The following is a 26,204-nucleotide window of genomic DNA, read 5'->3' on the forward strand; positions in this document are numbered from 1 at the left end:
GACCTTGACCTCATTTTCATGGTTCATTGGTCAATGTTTAGTTTACTTGGTTAATGTTAAGTTTATGTGACAGTTGTAATAAAGCTTTATATTTAGGACTATCAACATAATATCAATGATTGGTAAAGAAGGCGAGACATTTCAGCGTGTGCACTCTTGTTCTAGTTTCCAGACAATAACTTGTGTTCAAGTGTATGGATCTCTCTGAAATTGTACTGCAAGGTACCATACCTCAAAGGGAAGGCTGGGATTGAGTTTGGGGGTGATGAATCATAAGGGGGTTCAAAAAATTTGGGGGGGGATTTTTTTTAAAATTTTTTTCCTTTTTTTTTTCTTTTAAAATTTTCCATTTTAAGTTGGTTATTTCTGATTTATATTTAAAAGCAAATAATAATGATATGGTAGGAGATACACACCAAACAGGATGTGTAAATTATTATATAATAAGTATTGTGCAATAGCAAGAAATTTTCAATTGCACAGTATTGCACAATAGCAAGAAATCTTCAATTGCACAGTATTGCACAATAGCAAGAAATCTTCAATTGCACAGTATTGCGCAATAGCAAGAAATATCCAATAGCACAATATTGCGCAATAGCAAGAAATTGTCAATTGTACAGTATTGCGCAATAGCAAGAAATATTCAATTGCACAGTATTGTGCAAAAGAAGATACTTCGTATAAATTGCTTATTTCTTGATCAATTTCAATGGGGTTTTATTCTTGAATTCTTGGGGTTCTTTAATATGCTGAATCTAACCGTGTATTAAGTTTTTGGATTTTGGGCCCCGTTTTTAAATTTGTCAACATTGAGGTCCAAAGGGTCCAAAATTTAATTTTGTTTGATTTCATCAAAAATTGAATTATTGGGGTTCTTTGATATGCCGAATCTAACCGTGTATTTAGATTATTAATTTTTGGTTCCGTTTTCAAATTGGTCTACATTAAGGTCCAAAGGGTCCAAAATTAAACTTAGTTTGATTTTAACAAAAATTGAATTTTTAGGGTTCTTTGATATACTGAATCTAAACATGTATTTAGATTTTTGATTATGGGCCCAGTTTTCAAGTTGGTCCAAATCGGGGTCCAAAATTAAACTTTGTTTGATTTCAACAAAAATTGAATATATGGGGTTCTTTGATATGCTGAATCTAACCATGTATTTAGATTTTTGATTTTTGGGCCCTGTTATCAACTTTGTCCACATTGAGGTCAAAAGGGTCCAAAATTAAACTTTTTGTTTGATTTCATCAAAAATTGAATTCTTGGGGTTCTTTGATATGCTGAATCTAACCATGTATTTTGATTTTGGATATTGGACCATAATAGGTGAATGTCCAATTTAAAATTTTTAAGTTCTTAGACCACATTCATTCTGTGTCAGAAACCTATGCTGTGTCAAATATTTAATCACAATCCAAATTCAGAGCTGTATCAAGCTTGAACGTTGTGTCCATACTTGCCCCAACTGTTCAGGGTTCGACCTCTGCGGTCGTATCAAGCTGCGCCCTGCGGAGCATTTTATAGTTAGTTTATCAAAACTATACAAAATGAGTAACAAACATTTATAGCTACATTTGGAAAACTACAAAAAAAGCAATCTGTTTATTTGTAGTAATAAGGTAATATATTATAATTCATTTCTTATGAAATATAATACATAAACTAACTTTTGATTGCTGGTCTTGTTGTAGACAAATATTTGAACAAGTGCAACAATAAATCTGATAGAAAATATTTCTTCAAGGCCTTGGCCTATAGAACAGGAAAAATGAAAGATGATGATACATTCTCTTCTCTAGCAGTTAGCTTGTGAATTGGATAAATAAGTCCTACATCTAATTGTTTTTGCTGCCTATTTGTTGGTGAACACTTGTAAGCAGGATAGATGGTTGTGGTCTTGGTTTCTACTTGTCAGCAGTTGACTTATTGAGGATTAAACCTTGAAATTATAATAGGCTGCTCTGTTTCTTCATCAAATGTTTATGCTTGGTCAACATGCATTTTCTTTAGTTAAAAGACCAACAATAACAAATGCTATGAACTTTAATATACTGCTGTATTATATTGTAATATACCATAGTGGTATGCCATAATATGTGCATGATTTTTTTATGAAGATCATAGTTTAATGAATGAACAGTTCCTTTGTGTGCTTAAATAAATTGAATTCTTTTCCCTTTGTGAACTGTCAGACAATACCTTTTGTTTGTATGCCATATTGCCATTGTGCACATAGCACAAAGAGTGAAAGACAGCCTACAGGTATTAAACTTGAAATTTTACCGGAATAAATCACAATTTATTTTAGAATAGGGATGAATGTTTACTATGAAGAGATGAATCTTAATGAGTCTCAGCCTCAGGGTTCAGTCTGTTTGCTACAAAGGGATCTATAGGGTATACTTGAATAAATACCTGTATCAGTCAGGCTTAAACTTTGTAGACTAAAACAATACAATACATGTCTCAATTGTTATCTGCTGTCCATTGTTCTGTAAAGGACAGGGTAATTTTATTTATTGGCAAGTCTGCTTAAGCTTTCAGGACATTACATTTAATTTCTGTCTACTGATTGTTATTTTACAGTGCCAACCAACTTAGTCATAAACTAATTCTGTTTTTATGTTTTTTTATGCAAATTTTAACAAAAGTTGATGTTAACAAAAGCAAAAGTACTGGTAGCTATATTTTTTTTAAGAAAACAAAAATAATTAGTACAAATTGGACTTCTTTTTTATCTTATTAAGTTATAGTTTGAATTGCTTTCCGTTAAAATTTGGAATATTGATCTTCCCTAAAAAATCATGTGAGCAATGCCAGAGGAATTTCAGATGCCCAAGCATTAATTTGTCATACTTTTGGCAGACTTTTTATTAATTTATATAAGTACCTCACATGCTTAATTATGCTTATATACATTGGCATGAATACAATGCATGAAATATTTCCCATTGTAAATCATTAAATTAGCAACAAATAATCAATCAATTAATAACATACACACCCAAGTCTAAAATATGCAAGCAAAGTTATAGTGTTATTTGTAAAGAATGGTTTGGGTCCATACAAATAGCAATCCAAAACTGTGTCACTCTTTATGACAAAATACTATTGGAAATACCATTCTTATGTATGATGTGTTTATGAATATTGAATTTGTCTGTGGTGATAATTCTCTAGTCTCAAAAGATATTGTCTTCATATATATCAAGAAGAATTGTCAAATTTACTCCGTCATTCTGTAATTGAAAAATATGTTTTTGTATTCATTGATATACTAGATATATTTATTACATTTCTAAGTTAATAATTGCCACAATGATGGATTCTGAATGTTTGTGTAACAATTTTTATACTGATTAATGTGTTTTTACATACAGAATATTATGGCTCTGCTGTTTGGTTTTGTTTTTTTTAGGTTTTTATATTATTAGTTTTTATTTGCAGTTATGGTTCTACTTACAAACATGTGATGGTTGATGAGTTTTTGTTACATGGAAACTGTAAGTATTTCAGATTTAGTACAACTCTGGAAAGATGTTGATAGTCCCATAACATCTCCCTGGTAGTCTTGATCAGTCTTAATGTTGCTAGACCATCTGAAGGTTGATGATACTGATAATGATTGATTGTTGGAGTGGAAAATATATTTTGCATGTTTAGGACAATTTACTGCTGGTGGTCGGCTATCTTAAGATGTAGATCAAGTTTTATAAAATATCACATCCAACACTTTAAATTGTTTTGAAACATAAATATATATATATGGACATCAAATTTTATTAATTTTGCAAAAATTGTACATTACTATCGTGAATATCAAGTAGGAGCAACAAAAGTTTCTAATGTTATAAAAAGGGGGACCACAAATCAAATTCTACGAATATAACATAAATGAGACAAACTTAATGCAAGAAGACAGGTGATTGTCATGTTATTGTCAATTTTTAAAATTGATATACCTTTAAGATAATTAAATTCAGTTAAATACATTATGTTGTTATGACGGTATTTAAAATCAAATAAGGTTAGTTATTGATAATATGTTTTATTAGAAATTTATACAGTGAAGATTTAAAATTGAAGGAATAATGTACAAAATATTTACAAAAATTGGAAATGAATTTGGAACTAATGACTATTATATGGAAATAAACATGATTAGATTGTTATTAAATTCATCGTATACATGATTGTTTGCAGTTTAATGTTTTTGCACCTAATTCTCTGATTTGATGGACAATATGTGAATATTATTTATTAACATGCAATAATTATAATTCTCTTAATAGTTCCCATCAACCCTCAAATAATGAAAATTTTCTATTGAGTCGGAATGAGTTAATCTTCAAACCATAAATTTAAATCAATCAAATCATTTCAAGCTAATTTTCAGGATATAATCAGGTAAATAAATAAATTTGTTTATAATTGGTGATATATGAAACTGATTTATCAATGGCTCTGGACTGAAATCAGATTAGTCGTAACATCTTGTTTGCTGTGAAATATAAGAAGCATGTAATAACAGTCCTTCAAAAGTATATTGAATGGTATCAATTTGTGTCCAGATAGGTATGGATTTAACATGAATTACTTGATGTAAAAGAGAAGATGTAATATTGACATAGCTATGATCAGAGTATACAAAAAAGTAAAAAGCAGTTAAAATGTAGGCATGATATCAGGTGTGACGTTTCTTTCTCTAATGTAATTGTGTGAAGATGTTTTTCCAGTAAAACAATATTTGTTAAGTGATAGAAACAATATTAGTGATTGACTTCTATCTTATTTTTATGTGTAGAGATGCATTATTAATAAACTTAAAAACATTTCTGGCATATGTTAAAAAGAATAAAAAATAAAGGAATAAAGCTAGCTGAAAAGAGTGCATACAAAAAGTCCAGAAAACCCACAAAAAAAACCCAAAGCAGTTGTATTTATAGAAAACACTTCCCCCATTAAGAGTACTTATTACTGGCTGTTGTTTATCTAATTAAGTTATAGCTGTAATTAACATAGAAATTAAGATTAGACACAGATCTTACAAAGTTAATGCAAGAAAGCACAAAGTTAACTTGCACAACTATTGATTTACATCAAATCTCTCAGAACCTGAAAACCTGATTGAAACATGACATTTTAGTTGTAATGAAATACACAGCTATTTTATGACAGTTTCTCCTTGAAAAGTATAGTTTCCTGACAATCATTTTTTGAATTATTTGCTAAGGTATATGAAATAATGAAAATGTTTTAATGGCCACCTTAGATGGTAGGGGCACATTATATTTTTTGGTCTGTGCATCCCTTCATCAACTTTTGCTAGCAAATGGTTATGATTTGGCCCCTTCCTCCCCTTTATCCTTGGCATCAGAAAACTTTGTAAGTGTTACTAGATATTGTCCTATGTTTTGGGGGTACAAGACTTGTGGCACAATCTGTATGTTGTAATTGAATATGTACATTTTCTGCATTTAAACATGTTCCTCTTGAAGATGCTGTTTGATTGGACGTAGCCAGTTACGACTGAGACCTTATCAGAGTCATTACCTTGTTGATCCTTAGTTCTGAATTAATCTGCAAAGGGTGAATAGGAGGGGGCTAGATCATAGCAATGCCCTTCGTCTGTTCGTCCATCCGTTCTAATGGTATCAAGATAAATTTTTCCATAGTTCATCATAATGTTGTCTTGAGATCATTTTAAAACTTAGTAAACATGTTCATACTTCATTATGATGTGAACTTTTAAAATATATGCTTTGAGTTTGGAAATGTGAAAGTGTGAGCAGGGCATGGTGTCCTATGGACAAATGTTGTTGATGGTTTTTTCTTTATTATGAATATGTCACAATTCAATGAGATTATTTCCTTGCATTGACAATATTCTGCAATTTATTCAAAAGTATTAAAAATTGTTATTTCTTCATTGGACTTCCTCCTCCAGAAGTGTAATTTTGTTTTTCAATTAGAGACCTACAGAAAGTTACTGTTGTTACTTAGTTAAAGCAAAGATAGCTTTCTTAATGAGTCATCCTGATATAACAGTAAGGTGTTAAATCCAAGATTGGACTAAAGTCTAATGGTCAGAGGGGTTCATTTCATGAATTAGTGTAGCTATTGTAAAGTATGTTAGTGCCCATAGTCTTTGTCATGCATCAGATGACTGTATTTGCATTGCAAAAGATTAATAACATCATATGTGTTATCATAGTCAGATTCCTTTGCCATAACTAGAAATAGTTTTATGGATACAGATTGATTTGAAATGCATGTGAAATAATGTTGAAAAAAGGTTTATTCAGACATTAATTAAATGTGTTTTTAGTGACTCATGTAGTAATTAATGGATGTATTCCCATGATCACTTGCTATTAGACACAGAAATAATGCCTTGGGGGGATTGGAAAAAGATGTGTGAACAAATTGATTGTTCTAATACCGTACCGGTAATTGCTTTCATACCAAGTTCTCGACAGGTCTATATAATTACAATGTAAAGTAGATGGATTAAAAACAAAGAAAAGAAAATAGAATTATTGTAATGGAAATACTTATTATGTGAAAAAAACAACAATCATAGCTGCTACAGTTACAAAACAACCCCCCTAGCTGTAACATGTACAGAAAAACAACCATAGCTGCTATAGTTACAAAACGACAACCATAGCTGCTACAGGTTCAAAACAGCAACCATAGCTGCTACAGGTACAAAACAACAACCATAGCTGTAACATGTAAAGAAAAGGCAACCATAGCTGCTACAGTTACAAAAAAACAACCATAGCTGCTACAGGTTCAGAACAACAACCATGGCTGCCTCAGGTTCAAAACAACAACCATAGCTGTTTACATGTACAGAAAAACAACCATAGCTGCTACAGTTACAAAACAACTACCATAGCTGCTACAGGTTCAAAAAAACAACCATAGCTGCTACAGGTTCAAAACAACAACCATAGCTGTTTACATGTACAGAAAAACAACCATTGCTGCTATAGTTACAAAACAACAACCATAGCTGCTACAGGTACAAAACAACAACCAGAGCTGTAACATGTACAGAAAAAACAACCATAGCTGCTACAGTTACAAAACAACAACCATAGCTGCTTCAGGTTCAAAACAACAACCATAGCTGCTACAGGTACAAATCAACAACCATAGCTGTAACATGTACAGAAAAAAACAACCATAACTGCTACAGTTACAAAACAACAACCATAGCTGCTACAGGTACAAAACAAAAAAACATAGTTGCTACAGATACAAAACAACAACCATACCTATTACATGTACAAATCAACAACCAATTGCTGCTACATTTACAAAACAACAACCATAGCTGCTACAGGTACAGAACAACAACCATACCTATTACATGTACAAAATAACAACCACAGCTGTTATATGTACAGAAAATAACAACCATTACTGTAGCATTTACAGAACAACAAACATATCGCTGCTGATACATGTACATAACAGCCACAGAGGAGGGTTGAGAACTCACAATCAGGTTAAACCTTGTCCCATTCTTTTGGTACCCGTTCCAAGTCTGTGTTCTTGGGTAAGAGCTACTTTGCTTGACCCTAATAGACCTAAACTGTAACTCCCAGCCACTAGCTTTAAGTTAACAGTTTACAGTTTAACCTTTTTATATATATTGTTGTTCTTTTGTTCATATAATACCACTAATTGATGTGATGATGCAGTTTGTCTATAGCAGTAGCAGATTCTTACATTAGTCCAATGTGTGTATAAAACAACAACCATGTCTTTTCATCTTAGAATCTAAGGGTGCATGTGCCGTTGTCAATGAAATTAAAATTACAAATAGCGATAAACAGATTATCATTGGTCATCTCAACTCGATTGCTTTTCTCACTTTCGCCTTACCGGCTCAAGCGAGAAAATCAATCTCGTTGAGATGACCGACGATAATCTATAAGTATTTGGGATGCAGTTGCATTAGCATATTAGCATTTCTCATTTCCAAGCAGGTATTTGCTCCTGTCCCTTCAGTCATGGTTCGTTGACTTTGAATGTTTTGCATAGTTTACATGTTAAAGTGTTGCCATTTTAATTTCAACATTTGCATTATACTATCTATATTACATAAGGTGAGGCATATCTCTGTGTCAATAGTTTATGGTACTTCAAAAGTTATTAGTACTAAAAAGTACACATGCAAATGGAGTTGTTGTTCTGTACATGTCTGTGTGTTACAACTATTATTGTTGTCAATAACATTTATTAGAATATATTTTTATCTTTATCATGGTATTACAATTCCCTTTTTAGTTAATAATTGCCTACATTGTTTCTGTGGTTTGATATATATAGTTGACAGTCACAGGACAACACATGAATCACGTTAACAGTCGGGACCGCTGAATTATATTAATAGGCAAATTTACAATAGATAAGAAATGTAAGGCTTGGGTTCACAGAATATATACAAGGAACTTTATCCCATTTGAGTATTCTTTATTGCATCATCACCATTATTGGAACTGTGAAAATAGATTATTTGTGGAAATAAATGGATGTATTCTGTGCATTATTTGTATCACTGTAATTACATCTATATAGAAAGATGCATTGAATTGATGACATTTACTGTTTCATTATACATGATTTATTGAATAAATTTTCTAATTATGGCAGTGTGAATTCATTTGAATATGTTATAACTATTTTTTTCCCCAAAAATTTGATTGTGTTTCAATTTTTTTTGTATCACAGATTTTTATGGCTATGACAAAACTTGTTACCGATCTGTTTATGAAATTATATTATATAATTAGAACTATTGTATCAGACTTTAAACAAGGACTAAGGTATAATTGAGATTTCATTTGAATTGCGAATTACATTGTTTAGGTATTAAGAGAGGTAGGTGATGTAGTTTATACAGTTGCAGTATCTTTAATTTGATAGCTTGTAAAAGAATTGAAAGGGTGATTTAGATATGTTACATTATTTTGTGTATAAGCTGCATTATGGTATCTGGTAAACTCAAGTATAGATTCTCAAAAAGTTCATTAGCTAAGAGAAATAGGGTTAAGTTGTTACATAAATGTATTGTAACCTTTGTAAAGTTAGAAAAGTATAAAGATGGTTCGTTAATATGATACTAGAAAAATATATTTTTTCTTTTATATTGTATTGTACAGTGATTAGTTATGTTTTTGAAGTACCCATATATAAACACTAGAGAAAGTGGATATTCGATAAATTAGCTTCAAAAGAAAATCTTTTAGAAGTCAAAAGTATCTGATATAAATATATAAGAACTAAAGAAAACTTTATGTTCCTAGTACTTCTGTGAAAGGATTAGTATTCTTTAAACTTGAGGAATTGCTTATGAGCACAATAGGAGCCAAACCTTTTAATTACTTTGTGATAATGTACCAAATCTTATGTTGTCAGAAAGTACTCATTTTATTTTGTTTACATTTGACAGAAGTGTTTTGATAAACTAAGTAATTATGAAAATATGAGTAGCCTTTCACAAATAGAGACTTAAGTTATGGATTATAATAAATGTTGATATTATTCTATATTATTCCAGTAGATCTTATTAAATAGGTTAGGGATTACCGGTATTAGAAATTATTTCTTACTTAATTATATAGAGAATTTATGTTAATTATGGTGTCCAATTAGGAAAACATGGCATAGTTAAAGGTGAAATTGATTACGGATCAAAGGATTTTTTGTATTCACTGATGTAAGTTGTAATTAGTTAGAATTATGATGTATGATTTCTTTAATTATTAACAATATATATGTATGTAGTTTTTTCATTATGATGTTTTATTTGTTTGAAATACTGTATAGGGTTTAACAGAAATTTTGCCAAATCTCTAAATAATTGAACAAAAATATGACGTGAAAGTAGAACTATGAAAAAGTGTCCAGACTAAGAATTGATATATATTTGTTTCTCAAGCTTACGGTCATATTTTCTTGAAAAACAAGACCAAGATTGATAAGGATTTTTTTTTAATATATTTTTAACAATTATTTTCCTCCTGGGTTAAATTGCCCTACAATGCACATTTGAAGTTTTTCTAATGTTTTCATATTAAAATGTATCAATGATTATTTGAGCAAGAACTGTATTCATTAAATTATTTAAAACCATTATATATACAATGAAATTTGTGCAATACATCATAAAGTCAGACATATTCAATCTTCACACGAAATTTTTGCAGCCATAGCCGGAACACTCATTTTTGCGAAAATTTTGTATATATTCTACTGGTCTTTAGTTAAAATTCTTGTCTGAGCTGGTGGGCCTGTTGCCAGTGCCACAGGACATTAAAGACATCAATAACTTTGTCGGACTTTCTTAGAATTGAATGAAACTTTGGGAAACAATTTTTTTTATGAGTAAGAGATAATGTCTGAAGCAAAAATTTGGACTCAGTTTTAAGCAGTTAACATTGATTACACTTTTATTCTGACAGCAGTGATAGTAGACAGGACACAGGGTTCTACAGAATCCTGTATAAATTTTTTTAAAAAGAAAAAAAAGTAAGTTTTTTGTCTAAATAAAAACAAACTTTTTGGTCATCAGCTAAAATTAGGGACTGTAAGGTGCTTTTATTGTCTATAATTCTGATTAGTTCCACCTTGAAATAAGACATTGATATAAGGTAGTTATAGAATACAAAGAAAAGTATAGATTAAAATTTATAAGTTTTCTTATGTATCTGTTATTAATACCAATTATTGATAGTGATGTAGATAATGTTTATCTCTGACACTATAAGTTACAATTCTGACAATTTGTCGATAATTACACCTGATTGGTTTTATGTGATATAAATTGTTTTACCCAGTAATGTCCAGTAGTTGTGTGGCCATAATCTATCATTGGAAGCTGTAAAAGATGGACTGTAACCATTATACTGACAGAAGTTCTCTAGCATAATTTACTGCTATAGGAAATTAACAATGACAGGATGGATGGGAATGTGCGGAGGTTGACCCAGCACTTTGTGGATTCTCTTAATTAATGATTTGTTTGTATGATCAGCTTTTACTAATTACAACTTTACAGGGTAGTCTTAATAAACTGGAACTCTCTGACATTGCATGTGTATATCTATTTCAACAGATAGTAATTACTTACATCAGAAAAAGGAAATAAAACTTAGTGAAGGAATGATATAGGATTCATTTATCATTTGACTATTGTTTTTATCAACACAAGTTTCTTGATCAAAATCATATCTAACTTCAAGCAGATCAATCTATCCCTTTTAGGGCCCTCAGTTGCAGAGTGATATATTAGTAGTTCAACTACTGTATCACTAACCTGTCATCACTGAGGTTGTGAGTTTGTACCTCCACATGGCAGGTGCCTTTGATTCCAACCTTGAATGACTTAAGGATTGTCAGTTCTCCTGCCAAAGGTTGGTGGTTTTCTCCTGGGACTCTGGCTTCCTCCCAATAAAAACTGATCACCAGGAAATAGCAAATAGTGCTGAAAGTGGTGTTAAACACCATCAACCAATCTATGGATTTAAAGTAGACATTACTGAACTCTTTATTAGTGGTGGCATGCATTCTCAAGGAGACTTCTCATTAAACATGACATCATAATTAAATCTCTACCAATTATGCTATATATAATTAACAACACATGCAGGAGAGAATTAACATATTTATGTTTTTTTTATCATCAGCGAACTTACAATATTATTGAGCTTTCTCCACCTTATTAATATGACGAGCCAAATCAAAACCAGTAATAAAATCTCCTAAAAGGGAAATAACTCATATTAAAATATAATTTAAAAGTCACTCAAGTATTAATGAAATGAACTACTGATTAAATAGGAAAAGGGTTGAGTATAGACACAAAAACAGTTTCAGATCGATACTGTCTAATCTCATCAGTTGTAAACATAATGCCTCTTCAAAATATTTATTTTTGAAATTTTGATCTTGGTGTTAAATATTTTTTTGTCATTTATAGCTTGAATTTGTTCACCACAAGCCTCAACTATTTAGAACTTGTCATAAAATGTTGATGCTTGTCCATCCTTGATGACTGTATGGTGATCTCTTTAGGTTTAGTTTGGTTAACAAGTCTTTTTGGATTCTGACTCATTGTTATGTATCCCTCACAACCTTTTATTTCCAGTAAATACTTTTGGAGGTATTATTTCCTATAATTTGAATGAAACATTAATCTTCATGGAAATATTGTATTTTCCTCTCATGGCAGTTCTTCCTGGACATGTTTCTGTTAACTCAAAGAAAAATTTTGATTTAATTCATAATTTTCTGTTTTTAGTGATTAAAATTGAAAGCTTTATAGGGGTGTAAAAGTGATGACTAAATGCATATAATTTTAGTATGTAGAACTTCCAAGAAAATTTGTTTCATTTGTTTTGGTCATATTTTACACTCCAATAAAACTACATAGGATAGCTACTTTATCCATCAAGAGACACTAGACATATTAATTATAGAAGAAATCTTTTCAGTGGTCATAATGAAATGACAATGGCAGTTTAATAATGACAAAACTGTCTAGGACAAGGATTATTTATCGCTGATGCAGTAACAAAGTTAACTAATATCATGAAAAGTAGGGAAAAATACCATTTGTTATTTCAAAGCTTTGTTTATAGATTTGATAAAGAAGAGTATAAAGTATTTTAAGACCATATGATTTATTGAGATTTAGTTGTATGTTTCATGTAGTAAAATTTTTAAACCAGTAATCTTTTTCTTTGACCTTTTCTTCAGATATTGCCAGACCCAGACTTCGGTGTTTTAGGAGAACCTTAAAAAACTAATCTTGATAATACAGCTTCTATGAAAGCCTTTAATCTGGTTTTATACCATTGAGTGAAGGAAAGAATACTTTGTACAGATAACTTAATTGAAGCGTGTACTGTATTATTATGTATTTGTTGCATGTATTTGAATACCTTGCACACTACATAAAGATGAAGCCTTTTCCCCTATAACTTCGGACTGGTTTTCAGTAGATCTTTTCTCAAGTAACTGTTAGTTGCAGTCAATCACACAGAGAGCTTAGTTTTCAGTTTTCATTGGCAATCTTCTTTGGAAAATCATAGTGTTTGACTTAATGAATAGGATATAAATTAAGTTATTACTGAGATGGACATAAACTATTTCTTTATTCCCTCAATGATATTATCACATTTTTTAATCTTAGGCTTAGATTCTTAGCACTTCATTAACAGATTGCAAACTAATTGCTTATTTCCACAGGGACCTCATTAGGAAAATATACAGGTTAATTTCCATATTATCCCATCCATTTAGATAGTCTCTTGATTAGACTCTGTTGCTTCATTTACTTTAATCTTATCTTCAATATAAATATTGAGTCACTATTGCAGACAGCTGGTCCAACATGGTCCAACAACTTTTGGATGAATGAGTTTATTTGAAACCCAAACATAGATGACTATGTGTTTTTGAAACCCACACATGATTTGTACAGTTTGATCATATGTGTCTTGATCCTAAAAGGATACACCACAGTAGTTAACATTAACAGTAGGTTGTAGTTTAGAGAGGATTGACAAAAAATCTTAGGTATAGATTCTCAGATAAACGGTTGATCTTTTCTCAATAAATATAGAGGCTTAAATTGAACATAAGTTACACTGAGTGACTGAAATATTCCTGACTTTCATGTATTTTTTCTCTTATGATTTTTTTTGTGAAATAGTTATTTTATAATAATTGCTGGATTATTAATGTATTATCAATGCCATAATGACAAGGAAAGAAGAGTTAGCTGTTTTGTTAGATAAAAAGCCATTATGAAAAGTCCATTTTTAATTTTTTTTCTATGATTGTCAAAAGCTTTTAAAAAAATTTGATAGCAGATATATTGTATGAAATTCTTTTCCATTGTCCTGGAATGGCAGTATTGTAGACTTCAGACTTATATTTCCTAATTGTCAACATGCAAATTCTTATTCATTAAAAATGCTTATCCTCTTGAAAACAAGTGATGGAAGTTGTTTTAAGTGTTAACAAGGTTATTAAGTTCAAAATAAACATTGTAATGAATAGAATGCTCATTATTTCTAAAGTAAGAACATCTTATCTTGGGTAACCTGGTCCATACAACAGCTGACCTGTAGAAATACAAGTTCAGCTTGGTAAATGAAATAAGTAGATATCTCAGAGGTATTTTACTCTGATTTCTATAACTTCACCTGTTTTGATTTTAGCCTTGTGTGATATTCTGGGGGTTTTACCATTCCACACCAATATTGACAAATAGAATTTAAATATTCAAGTGATCAGTTTCAGTTTCAGGGTGGATAGTTGGCATCTTGTTAGGAATATCATGAGTTGCATTTTTATCAGAAAATACAGTCACACGGCAAAACTGTTCCGTTCCCTTATGTTTCATTATAAATATTGTTCTGTATTGGTTATTTTCCTACAAATAGGCCTCTTCAACAGTTTGATGAGCCCTTTTATTCTACTTGTACTTTCTAAGGGTTAAACCCCCCAAGGGTGACTGGGGAATAGAAGTATGGTCACCATTGGTCTTCCTCCGACCAGCGGTAAATTCCTCGCTAAAGTGGGGCGTCCGTTTGGCTGTGCGGGATGTACAAGTTCGCAGTTACGTCCAGTCAGAATGGGGACGTTATATCCGATGCCTCGTATAAAGAGAATGCCACGTTCTTTGCACGTTAAATACCCTTGCAACAACTCTTTGAGGGGTCCGTAGGTGGCTTGTTGCAAGGCTAAATTTCTGTCCCTATCCAAAATACCCTCATTTTCCCGTGGCAGTCCAAATTTCCTGGACCTTCATCCCGGACGGCCTCTATTGCAGGACCTACCTACTGTTAATTTATTCTCGTCCTGAACATGTAGAAATATTTGCAACTGGAAGTTAAGCAACCAACAATCAATCAATCTAAGGGTTAAAGGTTAGCAGAGAAGAATTCTTTTTCCATTTTTCTTTGATTAGATATCGATTCCTGAATATTTCTGTAAATGATTTATCTTAAACTTTTTGTCCTAAAACAGTTTTCACATGACATTTATAAAGATCAGAGGTCAATTTAAACAGATCTATTTTCAATATTCTCAATAGGACTTTCATTGAAGTGTATTAAAACAAAGAGATTTCACATTAAAATAGCTATAATCAAAGAATAAGGGTAGTATACCTCAGTACTGATAATCATTTATATATTTGGATTGTTGACTCTCTGATGGACAACATATCTAATTAGTTGTGCTATTGTTATGTGCTGGTGTAGATGCAACAAGAAACGAAGCATCACAGTTACTTACCGTAATTGTTATAACAGTAAACAGGACGAGAAACCACTATACTGAAAATTTGAAAACATGCATTTTGGTGTTCTGGAAATTTGATTGTGAAATGAAATGCAAGAACATATATTTTATTTTACTTGGTGAAACTAATATTTTAAATTGTGTGCATTATTACTTTAACCTGTGTCTATTGACGATACACTAAGAAGATTTGTATTATATATGTGGTTTTTGGATTATCATTTCAGGGTAAGTTAGGTCGGTGAATGGAGAATCAATATATATTTCCAGATTCTTATATAATTTGCACATTTTTTTCAACAAGATGGTAATCACAGTGTCAATATCAGCTGGTTTAAAAATAAACTGTATTTTATATATTTTTTAGTCTTACAGGTGTAAAGAAGACATCATAACATCATTAGTACTTTGATTTTCATTTAATGAGTTTATTGAATATATGAAACATTTAACATTTGGATTTACCTTAGATGTTTGATACAGTATAAAGTGATTTTGACATGCAAGTTTGATTACACGTAGTTCAAGCTATTTTTGAGGAAACTAAAAAGGTACTACACGATGCATGATTTTTTATTACAGAAAAACAAACGAAGAGATTTATTTCAGTGATATAAAGGGCACCGTTTTCTTTTAGTTTTGGATTGGTTTTTTAAAAGAAATATCTTCTTTTTTTTTATAAAGAAGCATTTTTTAATACTATTAAGCAAAAGTATATAAAAAAGATTTGGTAAGATTACCAATGAGACAATTCTCCACCAGATTTGATTACTATATTTCCGTTGACAAAATATTGAAATACAGGAATTTAATTATGTGCTTTCTTGCAAAATAATGAATTGAAAATTACTATGAATTTATGAATTGAAATATATCTGTAGGTTTAGTGTGTTAAAATATTAACGTAATATGTTTTTGATCTAAAAATTAACTAAGAAGTATTGTGGTGGCTATGATCTGATGTTTTCTGCTGTCTTTTTTGTAAATCATTGTTGGCAAATAACCTCAAAATGTTATGGTTAAGTGGAAAAAAATCCTATTGATTCAGAAAACTAGAAACATCTTCCTATTACTAATGTAAAAACTGACTAGTTAAAAATTAAATGTCTATTTTAAAAGCCTAAAGGTCAAAAAATGTTTTTGAAATACAATCAAATGTTTAATTTTAATACTAGCCTCAATGTTTTATATATATTATTATCATTTATCAGAAAAGCTTTTATTGATAGGTTAAACACTGAAACTGTCTAAAGATGATTACCCTATCCCCTAAACTGTTTCAATTTAATAAAATATTAGGAGATTTTTGTTAAATGTTCATATTTAAAAGAAGGTATTAATAATAGTTTGATTCAAAGATCATTTTTTTTCCTTTTAAAATTTTGCTTTAAAAAAAACAGGAGAGAGATTACTTCTGAAAAACAACTTAGAGAAATTGCTTGTAGATAGGAGAAGATTTAAGAAAAAGATGACATTGTCTTACTATATTGTAAGCCCTAGAGGACAGTTTCTATCTTTTTATTTATTGGTGAGAAAGTATTAATCTGTACTTAATAAAAATAGAATAGATTTAAATATTCCCTGATTTAAAATCAATTTCAAGTTCAGTTTTCCAATTGTTACTGTTCTCTTGTAATAGTTGAAAGATATGCATGCACAACATTGTGGTTCATATGTACCATAAGGCATATGACATATGACACAAGAAACACTATAATGTTTGTGCAGTAACAAAAGGTCCACTCCTTCTGATACCTTTTTTTTTAATAGACCATTTAAATCACTTTCAAATATTATTCATGTATTGTCTTAAATGGGCTTATTTTTCTGCCAAATTTTAGTTTTGTTACTAAATGGTTAATTAAAACAAAATTGGTCCTAAAGTAGATTCAGTGTCGAAATTGAACTCTCCCCTCAAATAAACAAAAAGTATTGCTAATTTATAGTCTCTTAATTTCTTATGCATGTGATATACTTTGCTTCAACAGGCTTCTACATGTCTCAGTTAGTCTGTTTTCAAATTTTCAAAGCTTATGAGTCATAGATTTAAGTAACACTCCTGAGGAAAGTTTAATAGGTAAGAGAAACAGAACAGATATCTATGGGTTGTATTTTAACCAGTAGTTTAGCAATATTCCTACTGTTCTCATCATTATTATTATATAGATGGTTAAACACATAAGACAGCTCGATAACCAGTGACACTGAATAACTCATGAAACAAAACAAAAATGTATATTAAAAATAAAATTTAAATTCCAAACTGTGCTGATTTGGAGATAAACAGCTACAAATTCCCTGAAGACCCATGATTTTAACATGCTTGGCTGAAATTATGTAGGTTTTTCATAGACAGAAAAATCATTCCTGTTAGATATTGCATGCAATAATAAAGTCATAATGACTTCAGACAGAATTTGTGAATCCATCCATTATATTCGGGAAGACAATTAAATGTTATTGTTTAATATATTTTTCAGGATGATTTTTTTTTTAGAAACGTTATTCAAATGGGTCTTAGTTTCCTCCCTTGTGAATTTTAAATTCAAACATGATTGCCTTATTCCTTTAGAATTGTTTCACCTCCCATGTTACTGAGCTGTAAAAATTAAATATCTGTTGGAATTGAGTCTGATTTAAATTTAAGAGTAATTTTCCAGCAGATTGCTTTAGTACTCAGAGGATTTTGTCCATTAAAAAAAGATAAGGTATCTGTATGTCCCTGATATCAGCAATGGACTAAATGAATGGTCTGAAATTTAAATTGATACAGAGCAGAAACTATTATTGAGTAGTGTTGTAAGCTGCCAATAAGTTCCAATCACATCCTTTCAGCCAAATTAACATCATGGCAGTTTCAATTGAAAATAATAGTGTTTAAATTCAATAAAATGGTGATTTTAGCTGGAAGGGAAGCTGCAGTGAGATTGAATGGTTTAGAAAGCAATTCCTGTGTTGCTGTTGATTTTCAAAAATGAAAGTGATAAAATTGGTAAAAGTCAAGAGAGAGATTTTAATTTATTGCAACTGTTGTAAAAGCCTGAACTTCGCTATTTTTCGAGACAGTTTAATTGTTTTCACAAACATTTAGAAAACAAATTTTGAAGTGAAACTTTCAGTAGTCTTTTGTGTTTACTTGATTTTGGTGATTGGATCAACTCTAAGCAAAATGGTAATGAGGCTTGTCAAATGTTGAATTCTATATAATGACAATGTACAAGTGTTGTTTTGTTGCTCCCTAATTGATTTTAATGGCCCGGCCCATTCCAACCACAACCCCCAAAACATGCATAGATATAAGAAGATGTGGTATGAGTGCCAATGAGACAACTCTCCATCCAAGTCAAAATTTATAAAAGTAAACCATTATAGGTCAAAGTATGGTATTCAACAGGGAGCCTTGGCTCACATCGAACAGCAAGCTATAAAGGGCCCCAAAAATGATAAGTGTAAAACCATTCAAACGGGAAAACCAACGGTCTAATCTATATAAAAAACGAGAAACGAGAAACACTTATGAACCACATCAACAAACGACAACTACTGAACATCAGATTCCTGACTTAGGACAGGTGCAAACAATTGCAGCGGGTTAAAACGTTTTAATGCTATCAAACCTTCACCCTTATCTGAAACAATAAAATGAAAATAATTTTGTTGTTAGGTATACATGTACAGTTCAAATGGAGAAAGGAAATATTTTTACAAAATAAATAATTTTGATGTTCAAAGTACGAAGAAGTGAAAATTTATAGTAATACCAAACACTTATCAAAGCTGGTATATAGACCAGATATAACCCTGAATAAGTAAACATTAAATAACAAAAAAGCATTACAATTAGTATCTACAGGTCAAATAAACAAGAAAGTAAGATTTGAGAGTACTCGCAGTTACTGACAGCTAGTTAAAAGCCAAAAACAATTAATAATAAAAAATCATGCATCAGAGACTAAAATCAACTAAAACACATCCCAGGGATTTAGTATTTTAAGGTCATGGACAGTCGAAGAAGACATGACTTGTGCAGTGCCAAAAATAAATGTATTGACAGGCAGTAGGATAGTTAGGAGTTAACCTCTTTATAGATCAAAATGAACGTGGGTGCGTCTTTATTCATCCCGTTAGAAAAGAATACAAATTTAGTTATGTTTTTATTTGCTGATGACAAAATCGATATTAGTGCCAATGTAAACTATATTCACAAAGATCTAATTACAACATAGGTATGATAACCTTTACTAATAAGTTTGTTTAAAGGTTAGATGAGTTTACACGGATCACATAGTGATTTCCGCGCTTTAAGTACAATATTACTGTAAAATTTAGGATGTGAAATATCGTTTTTAATCAGTTTTCTACAGGTACAGCCAAATTTACTAATCAAATCTTTGTATCTATGAAAGAATTAAGTAAAAGTTTTACGTAATTTATGGTAACGAAATCCCTGATTTAATAATTTACCAGTGATGCATTGATTACGTTCGTTAAATTCTATGACATCACTACACACACAGGCATAACAAACGAGTTGGGATATATAAACACCGTATGATGTAGCCAAAGGAACATCACCATCTAAAAAAGGAAAATTAACAATAGGGAATAAAAAGTCGTCTCTTTTGTCGTAAATTTTAGTATGGAGTTTTCCTTTAGAGATTGAAATGTCCAAATCTAGAAAAGGACAACTACTGCTGTTTATGTTAGATTTAGTTAAAGTTAGTTCTTTTGGGTAAATTTTGGTAGTATATTTAGAGAATTCTGGATTATTTAACGAAAAAATATCATCCAGATAAAGGAAGGTATTGTTGAATGTATCAACCAAATGTAACAATGACGTGTCTTTACTGAGTTTGGTCATAAACTTAGATTCATAGCAATACAGGAATAGATCTGCTATTAAAGGGGCGCTGTTAGTGCCCATAGGAATACCTACTACTTTTCGATACACTTTATCGCCGAAACGTACATATATGTTGTCCAGGAGAAAATTTAAAGCTTCAATCATATCTTCACATTTCCAGTAAGTGTATCTGGCATACTTTCCTTTTTAGTTACAGAAAAAGGCTTAAAACGAGTTACAGCAAATGAATTTGTAATGAGATTTTTCAAAAGGCCATTTAATTAAATATGAAAACTTTTTCTTGATAAGATTGTGTGGAAGTGTAGTATAGAGAGTAGAAAAATCATAACTGTCAACAGAATTAAAAGGACCATCAAAAGCATGTATTTTATCTAAAACCTCTAAAGAATTTTTAACACTCCAAAAATAATTAATACCATTATTTTCATAAGCTTTATTACAAAAGTTAATAACAAGTTCTTTGATAGTAGTAAGGGAGGTAGTTAGAAGCACTGATAGATTGGTAGAAGAACACTTACTAGATGGGGGGATGAAACGGAATTTAAATGGTTTTTGTGCAATTTAGGTAACCAGTACATAGTAGGGACTTTCAAATGATCGGAAGAGGTCTCCTCTTTATAATAATGTCAGAAATATATTTGCCAAAAAATTGACTCTTGTTGGATCTTGTAAAGGAAGATACAAAGATATTGCAAGTGGACCTGGTTTTAAAATAAAAGACAGTTTCTACATTTTCATTTGAAAATTATATATACCGGTAATGTAGTATTTTCAATAGATGACTTTCACATTCGTGCTTTTTCCTGTACATTTCTGATGTCATTATGCTTATGTTATTAAGTCACAGTTAGAGTTGATTGTTCAATGTTGTCCCTTAATACACTGACTGACCTCGGGTTAACCGACTTAACACATTTATAAAAAAACAATAAATAATGATCTATGAAATTCAAAGGGTCAAGTCCTGAGATAAGCAAAGATTTTCAAAGCAAAAGGAAATTTTTTTTTTTTGTTGCTTTGATTATCAACATATATTATTTTCATTCATAAAAATATAAGTTGATTAGCCAGGTTAAATTATCCTTGGGAACTGTCAGTTTTAATATAGTAATCCTCTTGTAAATTTGATAACACATTGCCTGAAATCTCAATAGAGTTCAAGTCAATTACTCTGTCTCATTTTGTGAATGTTTTCATATATCCACTTGTTGTCATTTGAAATCGTAAAATTTCAGGACTTAGTAGTTCATACAAATGAGAAGCATGCAAAACCAAATAGGTTGAAACATCTCATAAAGACTACAAATGATTGTTTTAGACAATAAGTTGTAATATGGATGTAGATGAAAGGAATAAATAATATTTACCATTTTCTGCCTTGCTTGAAAAAAGGTAATTGTCATGCATTTTCAATAGATTCTTAAGGATATCCTTTATTGAAGTTATCTCCCTCTACATAATTTCTGTAGTGTATTCTATAGAATTGTTTTGTCATTTTCTAAGGTGCTGAATGAAAAAAGATATATGAATTTTAGTGTCATAGATCAAACTTATTCGTTCATTGTATATATACTTGTATTTGTGTATAGTCCTTTTGATCGAGTTAAGCCATTTCAATTGATATTTTATTGTGTGTCTTTTTATGTTGTAATGTTATACCACTGTTTCAGGTTAGGGTGAAGGTTGGCGCCTGATAAAATTTTTTAACCCATTGCATTTTTATTCACCTGTCCTAAGTCAGGAGCCTGTTGTTCAGTGGTTGTTGTTTGTTGGTGTGGTTCATAAGTGTTTCTCGTTTCTCGTTTCCCGTTTTTTTTTTTTTTTTTTTATATAGATTAGACTGTTGGTTTTCCTGTTTGAATTTTTTTACACTAATCTTTTTGGGGCCCTAAGTTATAGCTTGTTGTTCGTGTGAGCCAAGGCTCCATGTTGAACGCCGTACTTTGACCTATAATTGTTTACTTTTTACACATTGTGACTTGGATGGATAGTTGTCTCATTGGCACTTATACCACATCTTCTTATTTATATTTAACATTCTTTTATATCCTAATTAAGATATATAAAAAAATAACTTGTGCCTTTTTTACCCATGAATCACATTTTGCATGATAATAAATTCTTATAGGAACTTTACTTATATACAAGAAAGATGACGTAAGCTGAAAATTACATTTACAAATAATTTTGAGAAGTAAGCAGTTATGATTTTGTTTTGAGAAAAAACAAATAATTTCAGTTAATGTTCATTTTTTCAAAACAAGAACATCTATAAAACTTTGGTAGTAATGAAGCTGCAGAAAGTAACTGAAATAACAGGGGAAAAGTATGAAAGTAAATGATGGAAAATGGAAAAAAGTTACTGTGAAGCGTCTCAAGTTTCCCTTTTTTTAAGGAAAGGTGTCAGCTAAGTTATTAAAAGTAGGTGTAGAAATCAACTATAAGCATCATTTTCTCTGTGTATAAATTAAGGGACAAAAGATCTAAATTGTGGTTATAAAACTTTACTGGGATTAACTTTCAAGGTGCATCTAAACCTTGTAACAGGAATTTAAAATAATTTGAGCCTGTATGATCCTTATACATGACAATTGATTTTTCACAAGTATTCATTAATTTGACATAATTATGTCCAAAATAAATGTAATTTTCAATTTGGTTTCTTTTATGTATTTCCAAGCTGTTTGTTTGAAAAAAGAAAAAAAAATGGGAGAAAAATATTTCACACATTCCTTGCATTGATTCAACATAATAATTTATTCATAAAGAATAAAAGAAATACATTGATTGATTTTGCATCCTTTATGTATATTTGATTACATTATTTTATATAACAAAAACTTATATATAAATTGAAAATAGTATATGTCAAAAGAAAAATAAATTTGTATTACATTACGGAAATGGATGCTTTTTGTACTTGAGTGGAAAGGCTCTAAATTGAATTTTATTTATTTTGGGAGTAGCAGTAAGGAGAACTATACTCAATTATGGAAAGTGTAAGTTTAAAAATAGACTTCAGTGCTTAAAAATATACTAAAATTGAGAATGGAAATGGGGAATGTTTCAACAACTCGACCAAAAGAGAAGAAAACAGCTCAAGGCCACCAAATGGTCTTCAACACAGCCAGAAAGTCCTGCACCCAGAGGAGGGCTTTAGCTGACTGTGTTCAACAGTTAGGTTGTTATCTCATTGAAGTATATACAGTAAACTTTTGTAATTTAGATTTATTCTTACAAAAAAGTCAAATAAAACCAACCTCCAGGATAACAGACAAAACAGAAGGACACTATAATAATAATGATAATGACTTTATTTAAACCAAGTATTCACTAATGTATACCTTGAGGCCCTCACTCACTCACATATCAAAATTGCTTATGTAATATTGAGATTGTAAATGTTTTGTTTTTTTTATTCAGCCTCCAGACCTTTCAGTCTGATCGCTCTTAAAAATGAAAAGAAAGTCAAAATTGCGTCCATGTTTTTAAAATTTAAATAAAAACTTTAAAATAAAAAAAAATATTGATATTTGATTTATAAATTAACCTAACATAATAGATATCGTTTATTACATATATGTTATATTCCTTAATCAAAAGTGCATTTTAACTGATGATTTATTCAACAATTCATAGTTACATTTATAAAATTGATATAAACTACTAGTTTGCTCATGCAATAATTAATTTTAATTTGATATTGCAAAACAAACAACAATTACATTGTTTATTCAAGAACATTAAAAATATAAAAATAATGTTGGACAATCAGAACTTTTCATGTGGGACAATCAGAACTCTAAAATTTTAAAAAGTGGAACAATCGGGAATAAACCCTGGACATATACATATTTTTAATTTTTCATTTATTGTTTTTATCACATTAATCAGGCTTGGGTTTCTGTTTTGAATTGCTTCACATTTTGTCATGTCAGGGCCTTTCAATACATGTAGTTTGCTAGGTAGTATGTTTTTTTTTATTGTTGAAGGCAGTACAGTGACCTATAGTTGTTTACATATTCATCTTTTTGGTATCTTGTGGAGAGTTGTCTGATTGGAAATCATGCTACATCTACTTTTTTTTTATATAAATGTATAATACACTCAAATATAAAGCTTAGTGTAACACAACCCCCTAGAAAACTGGAATATTATCAGATTCTACAAAAGGGTCAGCATAAGCCTGCGACTAAAGCCTCATTTGTTCTTTTTCCCTGTAGTCAAAGCTTAGGAAATTCTATCAGGGTCACAATCTGAAGGAAAAAGTGAAATCTGAATGAGTCAGGGAAATGTATCAACCATCATTTGTGACATATTCATGTAATTGTTAATCGCCAACTCTATAATGGCGACTGTAAAACACTTTTAGCAATGAAATCAGTTTATATGTTTTTATTGTAATTATGTGAATGGAGAAAAATAATGATGCTCATTATCAATATTCCAAATTGCTACTGAGGTTCAAGGCTTTTTTTATACAGTTTAATGGCCAGTTTATGTTACTAACTCTTTAATAATGAGCTATAAGATGCATGAACATAAAACACAGCAATATACAACATAAAGATATTAATGGTTTATGTTGATCAAGGAAAAGTGCTAATTATTTCAATTTGGCAGGCGTATGTTTACTCTCTTTTTTACAACTTAAGCTTGTTTTTTAGCATTAAAATCGCCAGATGAATGCTTTTGAAAAAAGATCTGAAAAATATGTAATAAGGAAGATATTAGAGCTGGAGTATATTATAAAGTATCACTTATACGATTAATTTCGTGTTGTACTTGTGGAATTTTATTTTAGTACATTACAACAGGTTTCACTAAAAATAAAAGTTAAAAGATATGATTTTACAGAAGGAGTTTTTGACATATTTATAGATTTGTTCCATAAGGGAACACTTAAGACTGCAAACAATATTGCTTTGTGCATGCATTGTCCCTGCAGATTGATATTGACTGTTCTTTGCCCTTTTTACTGCAAATAATAGAAATTCCTTCATAAAAATTGTGGAAAAACCGTCATCTAAGCTGTTGAACCATTATTGCATCATATTTCATTACATTCCAGTCCATAAATGATATCAAAAATGTATCATACAAATATTAATATTTACTGGATTTAATGATTGTATTAATAGAAAATTTGGCATTTGTAAGTTTACCAAATAACTAATTCTAAGTTGTCAGAGTAAAAATGAACTGTATTCATTTTGTATAATAATTCAATTATTTACAAATGGTATATTATTACATCATTTGCTCATTGTTAGAATTTCTCTGCTGAATTACACCCTTGGGAAACTAGATACAAAGGCTTTTGTTTTGGATTACAGTCGTTTGAAAGAAATATTATAGAACCATATTGCTCTGTTATTTGTATCGCTTTAAATACTCCAGAGATTATTTTTGAATGTTAAAAGAGTAAATTCTCCCAACTCCTTTGTACTCTGAATGTCATTTGCAGCTGATTTTACATTATGCTACTTTTTTCATCTTAGATTGCTGACATGTCGGATACATAATGATTGATGTTTATAGTGAGCAAAATCTTTGATGAAAGCTTTCCTATTGTATATCTGGTTTATGTCAAGAGTCTATAGGCAACATGAAAGATAATTATCATCAATAATTTACTTTTATGGATATATTTTGTTTAAAATGATGTATTTAGGGAATCTTTCTGAGATGCAGGTAGTATTTTGTAATTTAATATTTTTTAATTGGTTCATAACTTTTATTTAAGTTTCAACACCATGTAGTATAACACTTTGCATTTTTATATTGTGATCTTTGCACTGATAATTGTAACTTGTTTATGTTGTTGTTATATTAAGTATCCATTTTGAATGAATAATTAAAAACTTGAAAGAAATTTCTTATTAATACCTTTACAATTGCTGAATCTTATCTTGCTGAAATAAAATTATTTATATGTCTTATTAGCCTTTAAAACATGCAGTCTTCTGTCCCCTTCCAAAAAATAGGCCATCTTTATAAT

General features: G+C 30.4%; 1 protein-coding gene across 8 annotated transcripts in view; it reads left to right on the plus strand.

Annotated features, from left to right (window-relative positions):
* LOC127730130 (thrombospondin type-1 domain-containing protein 7B-like) overlaps positions 1-26,204 on the plus strand; it is a 203,386-nt gene that overhangs the window by 96,927 nt on the left and 80,255 nt on the right. For all 8 annotated transcript variants that reach the window (XM_052238264.1, XM_052238270.1, XM_052238268.1 and 5 more), the window contains one exon: positions 3,454-3,509. The gene's annotated coding sequence lies outside the window, so the exon portion shown is untranslated. The remainder of the gene's footprint in view (positions 1-3,453; positions 3,510-26,204) is intronic.

The sequence above is a fragment of the Mytilus californianus genome, unplaced genomic scaffold, assembly GCF_021869535.1.
Source record: "Mytilus californianus isolate M0D057914Y unplaced genomic scaffold, xbMytCali1.0.p SCAF_2, whole genome shotgun sequence".
Taxonomy (NCBI): domain Eukaryota; kingdom Metazoa; phylum Mollusca; class Bivalvia; order Mytilida; family Mytilidae; genus Mytilus; species Mytilus californianus.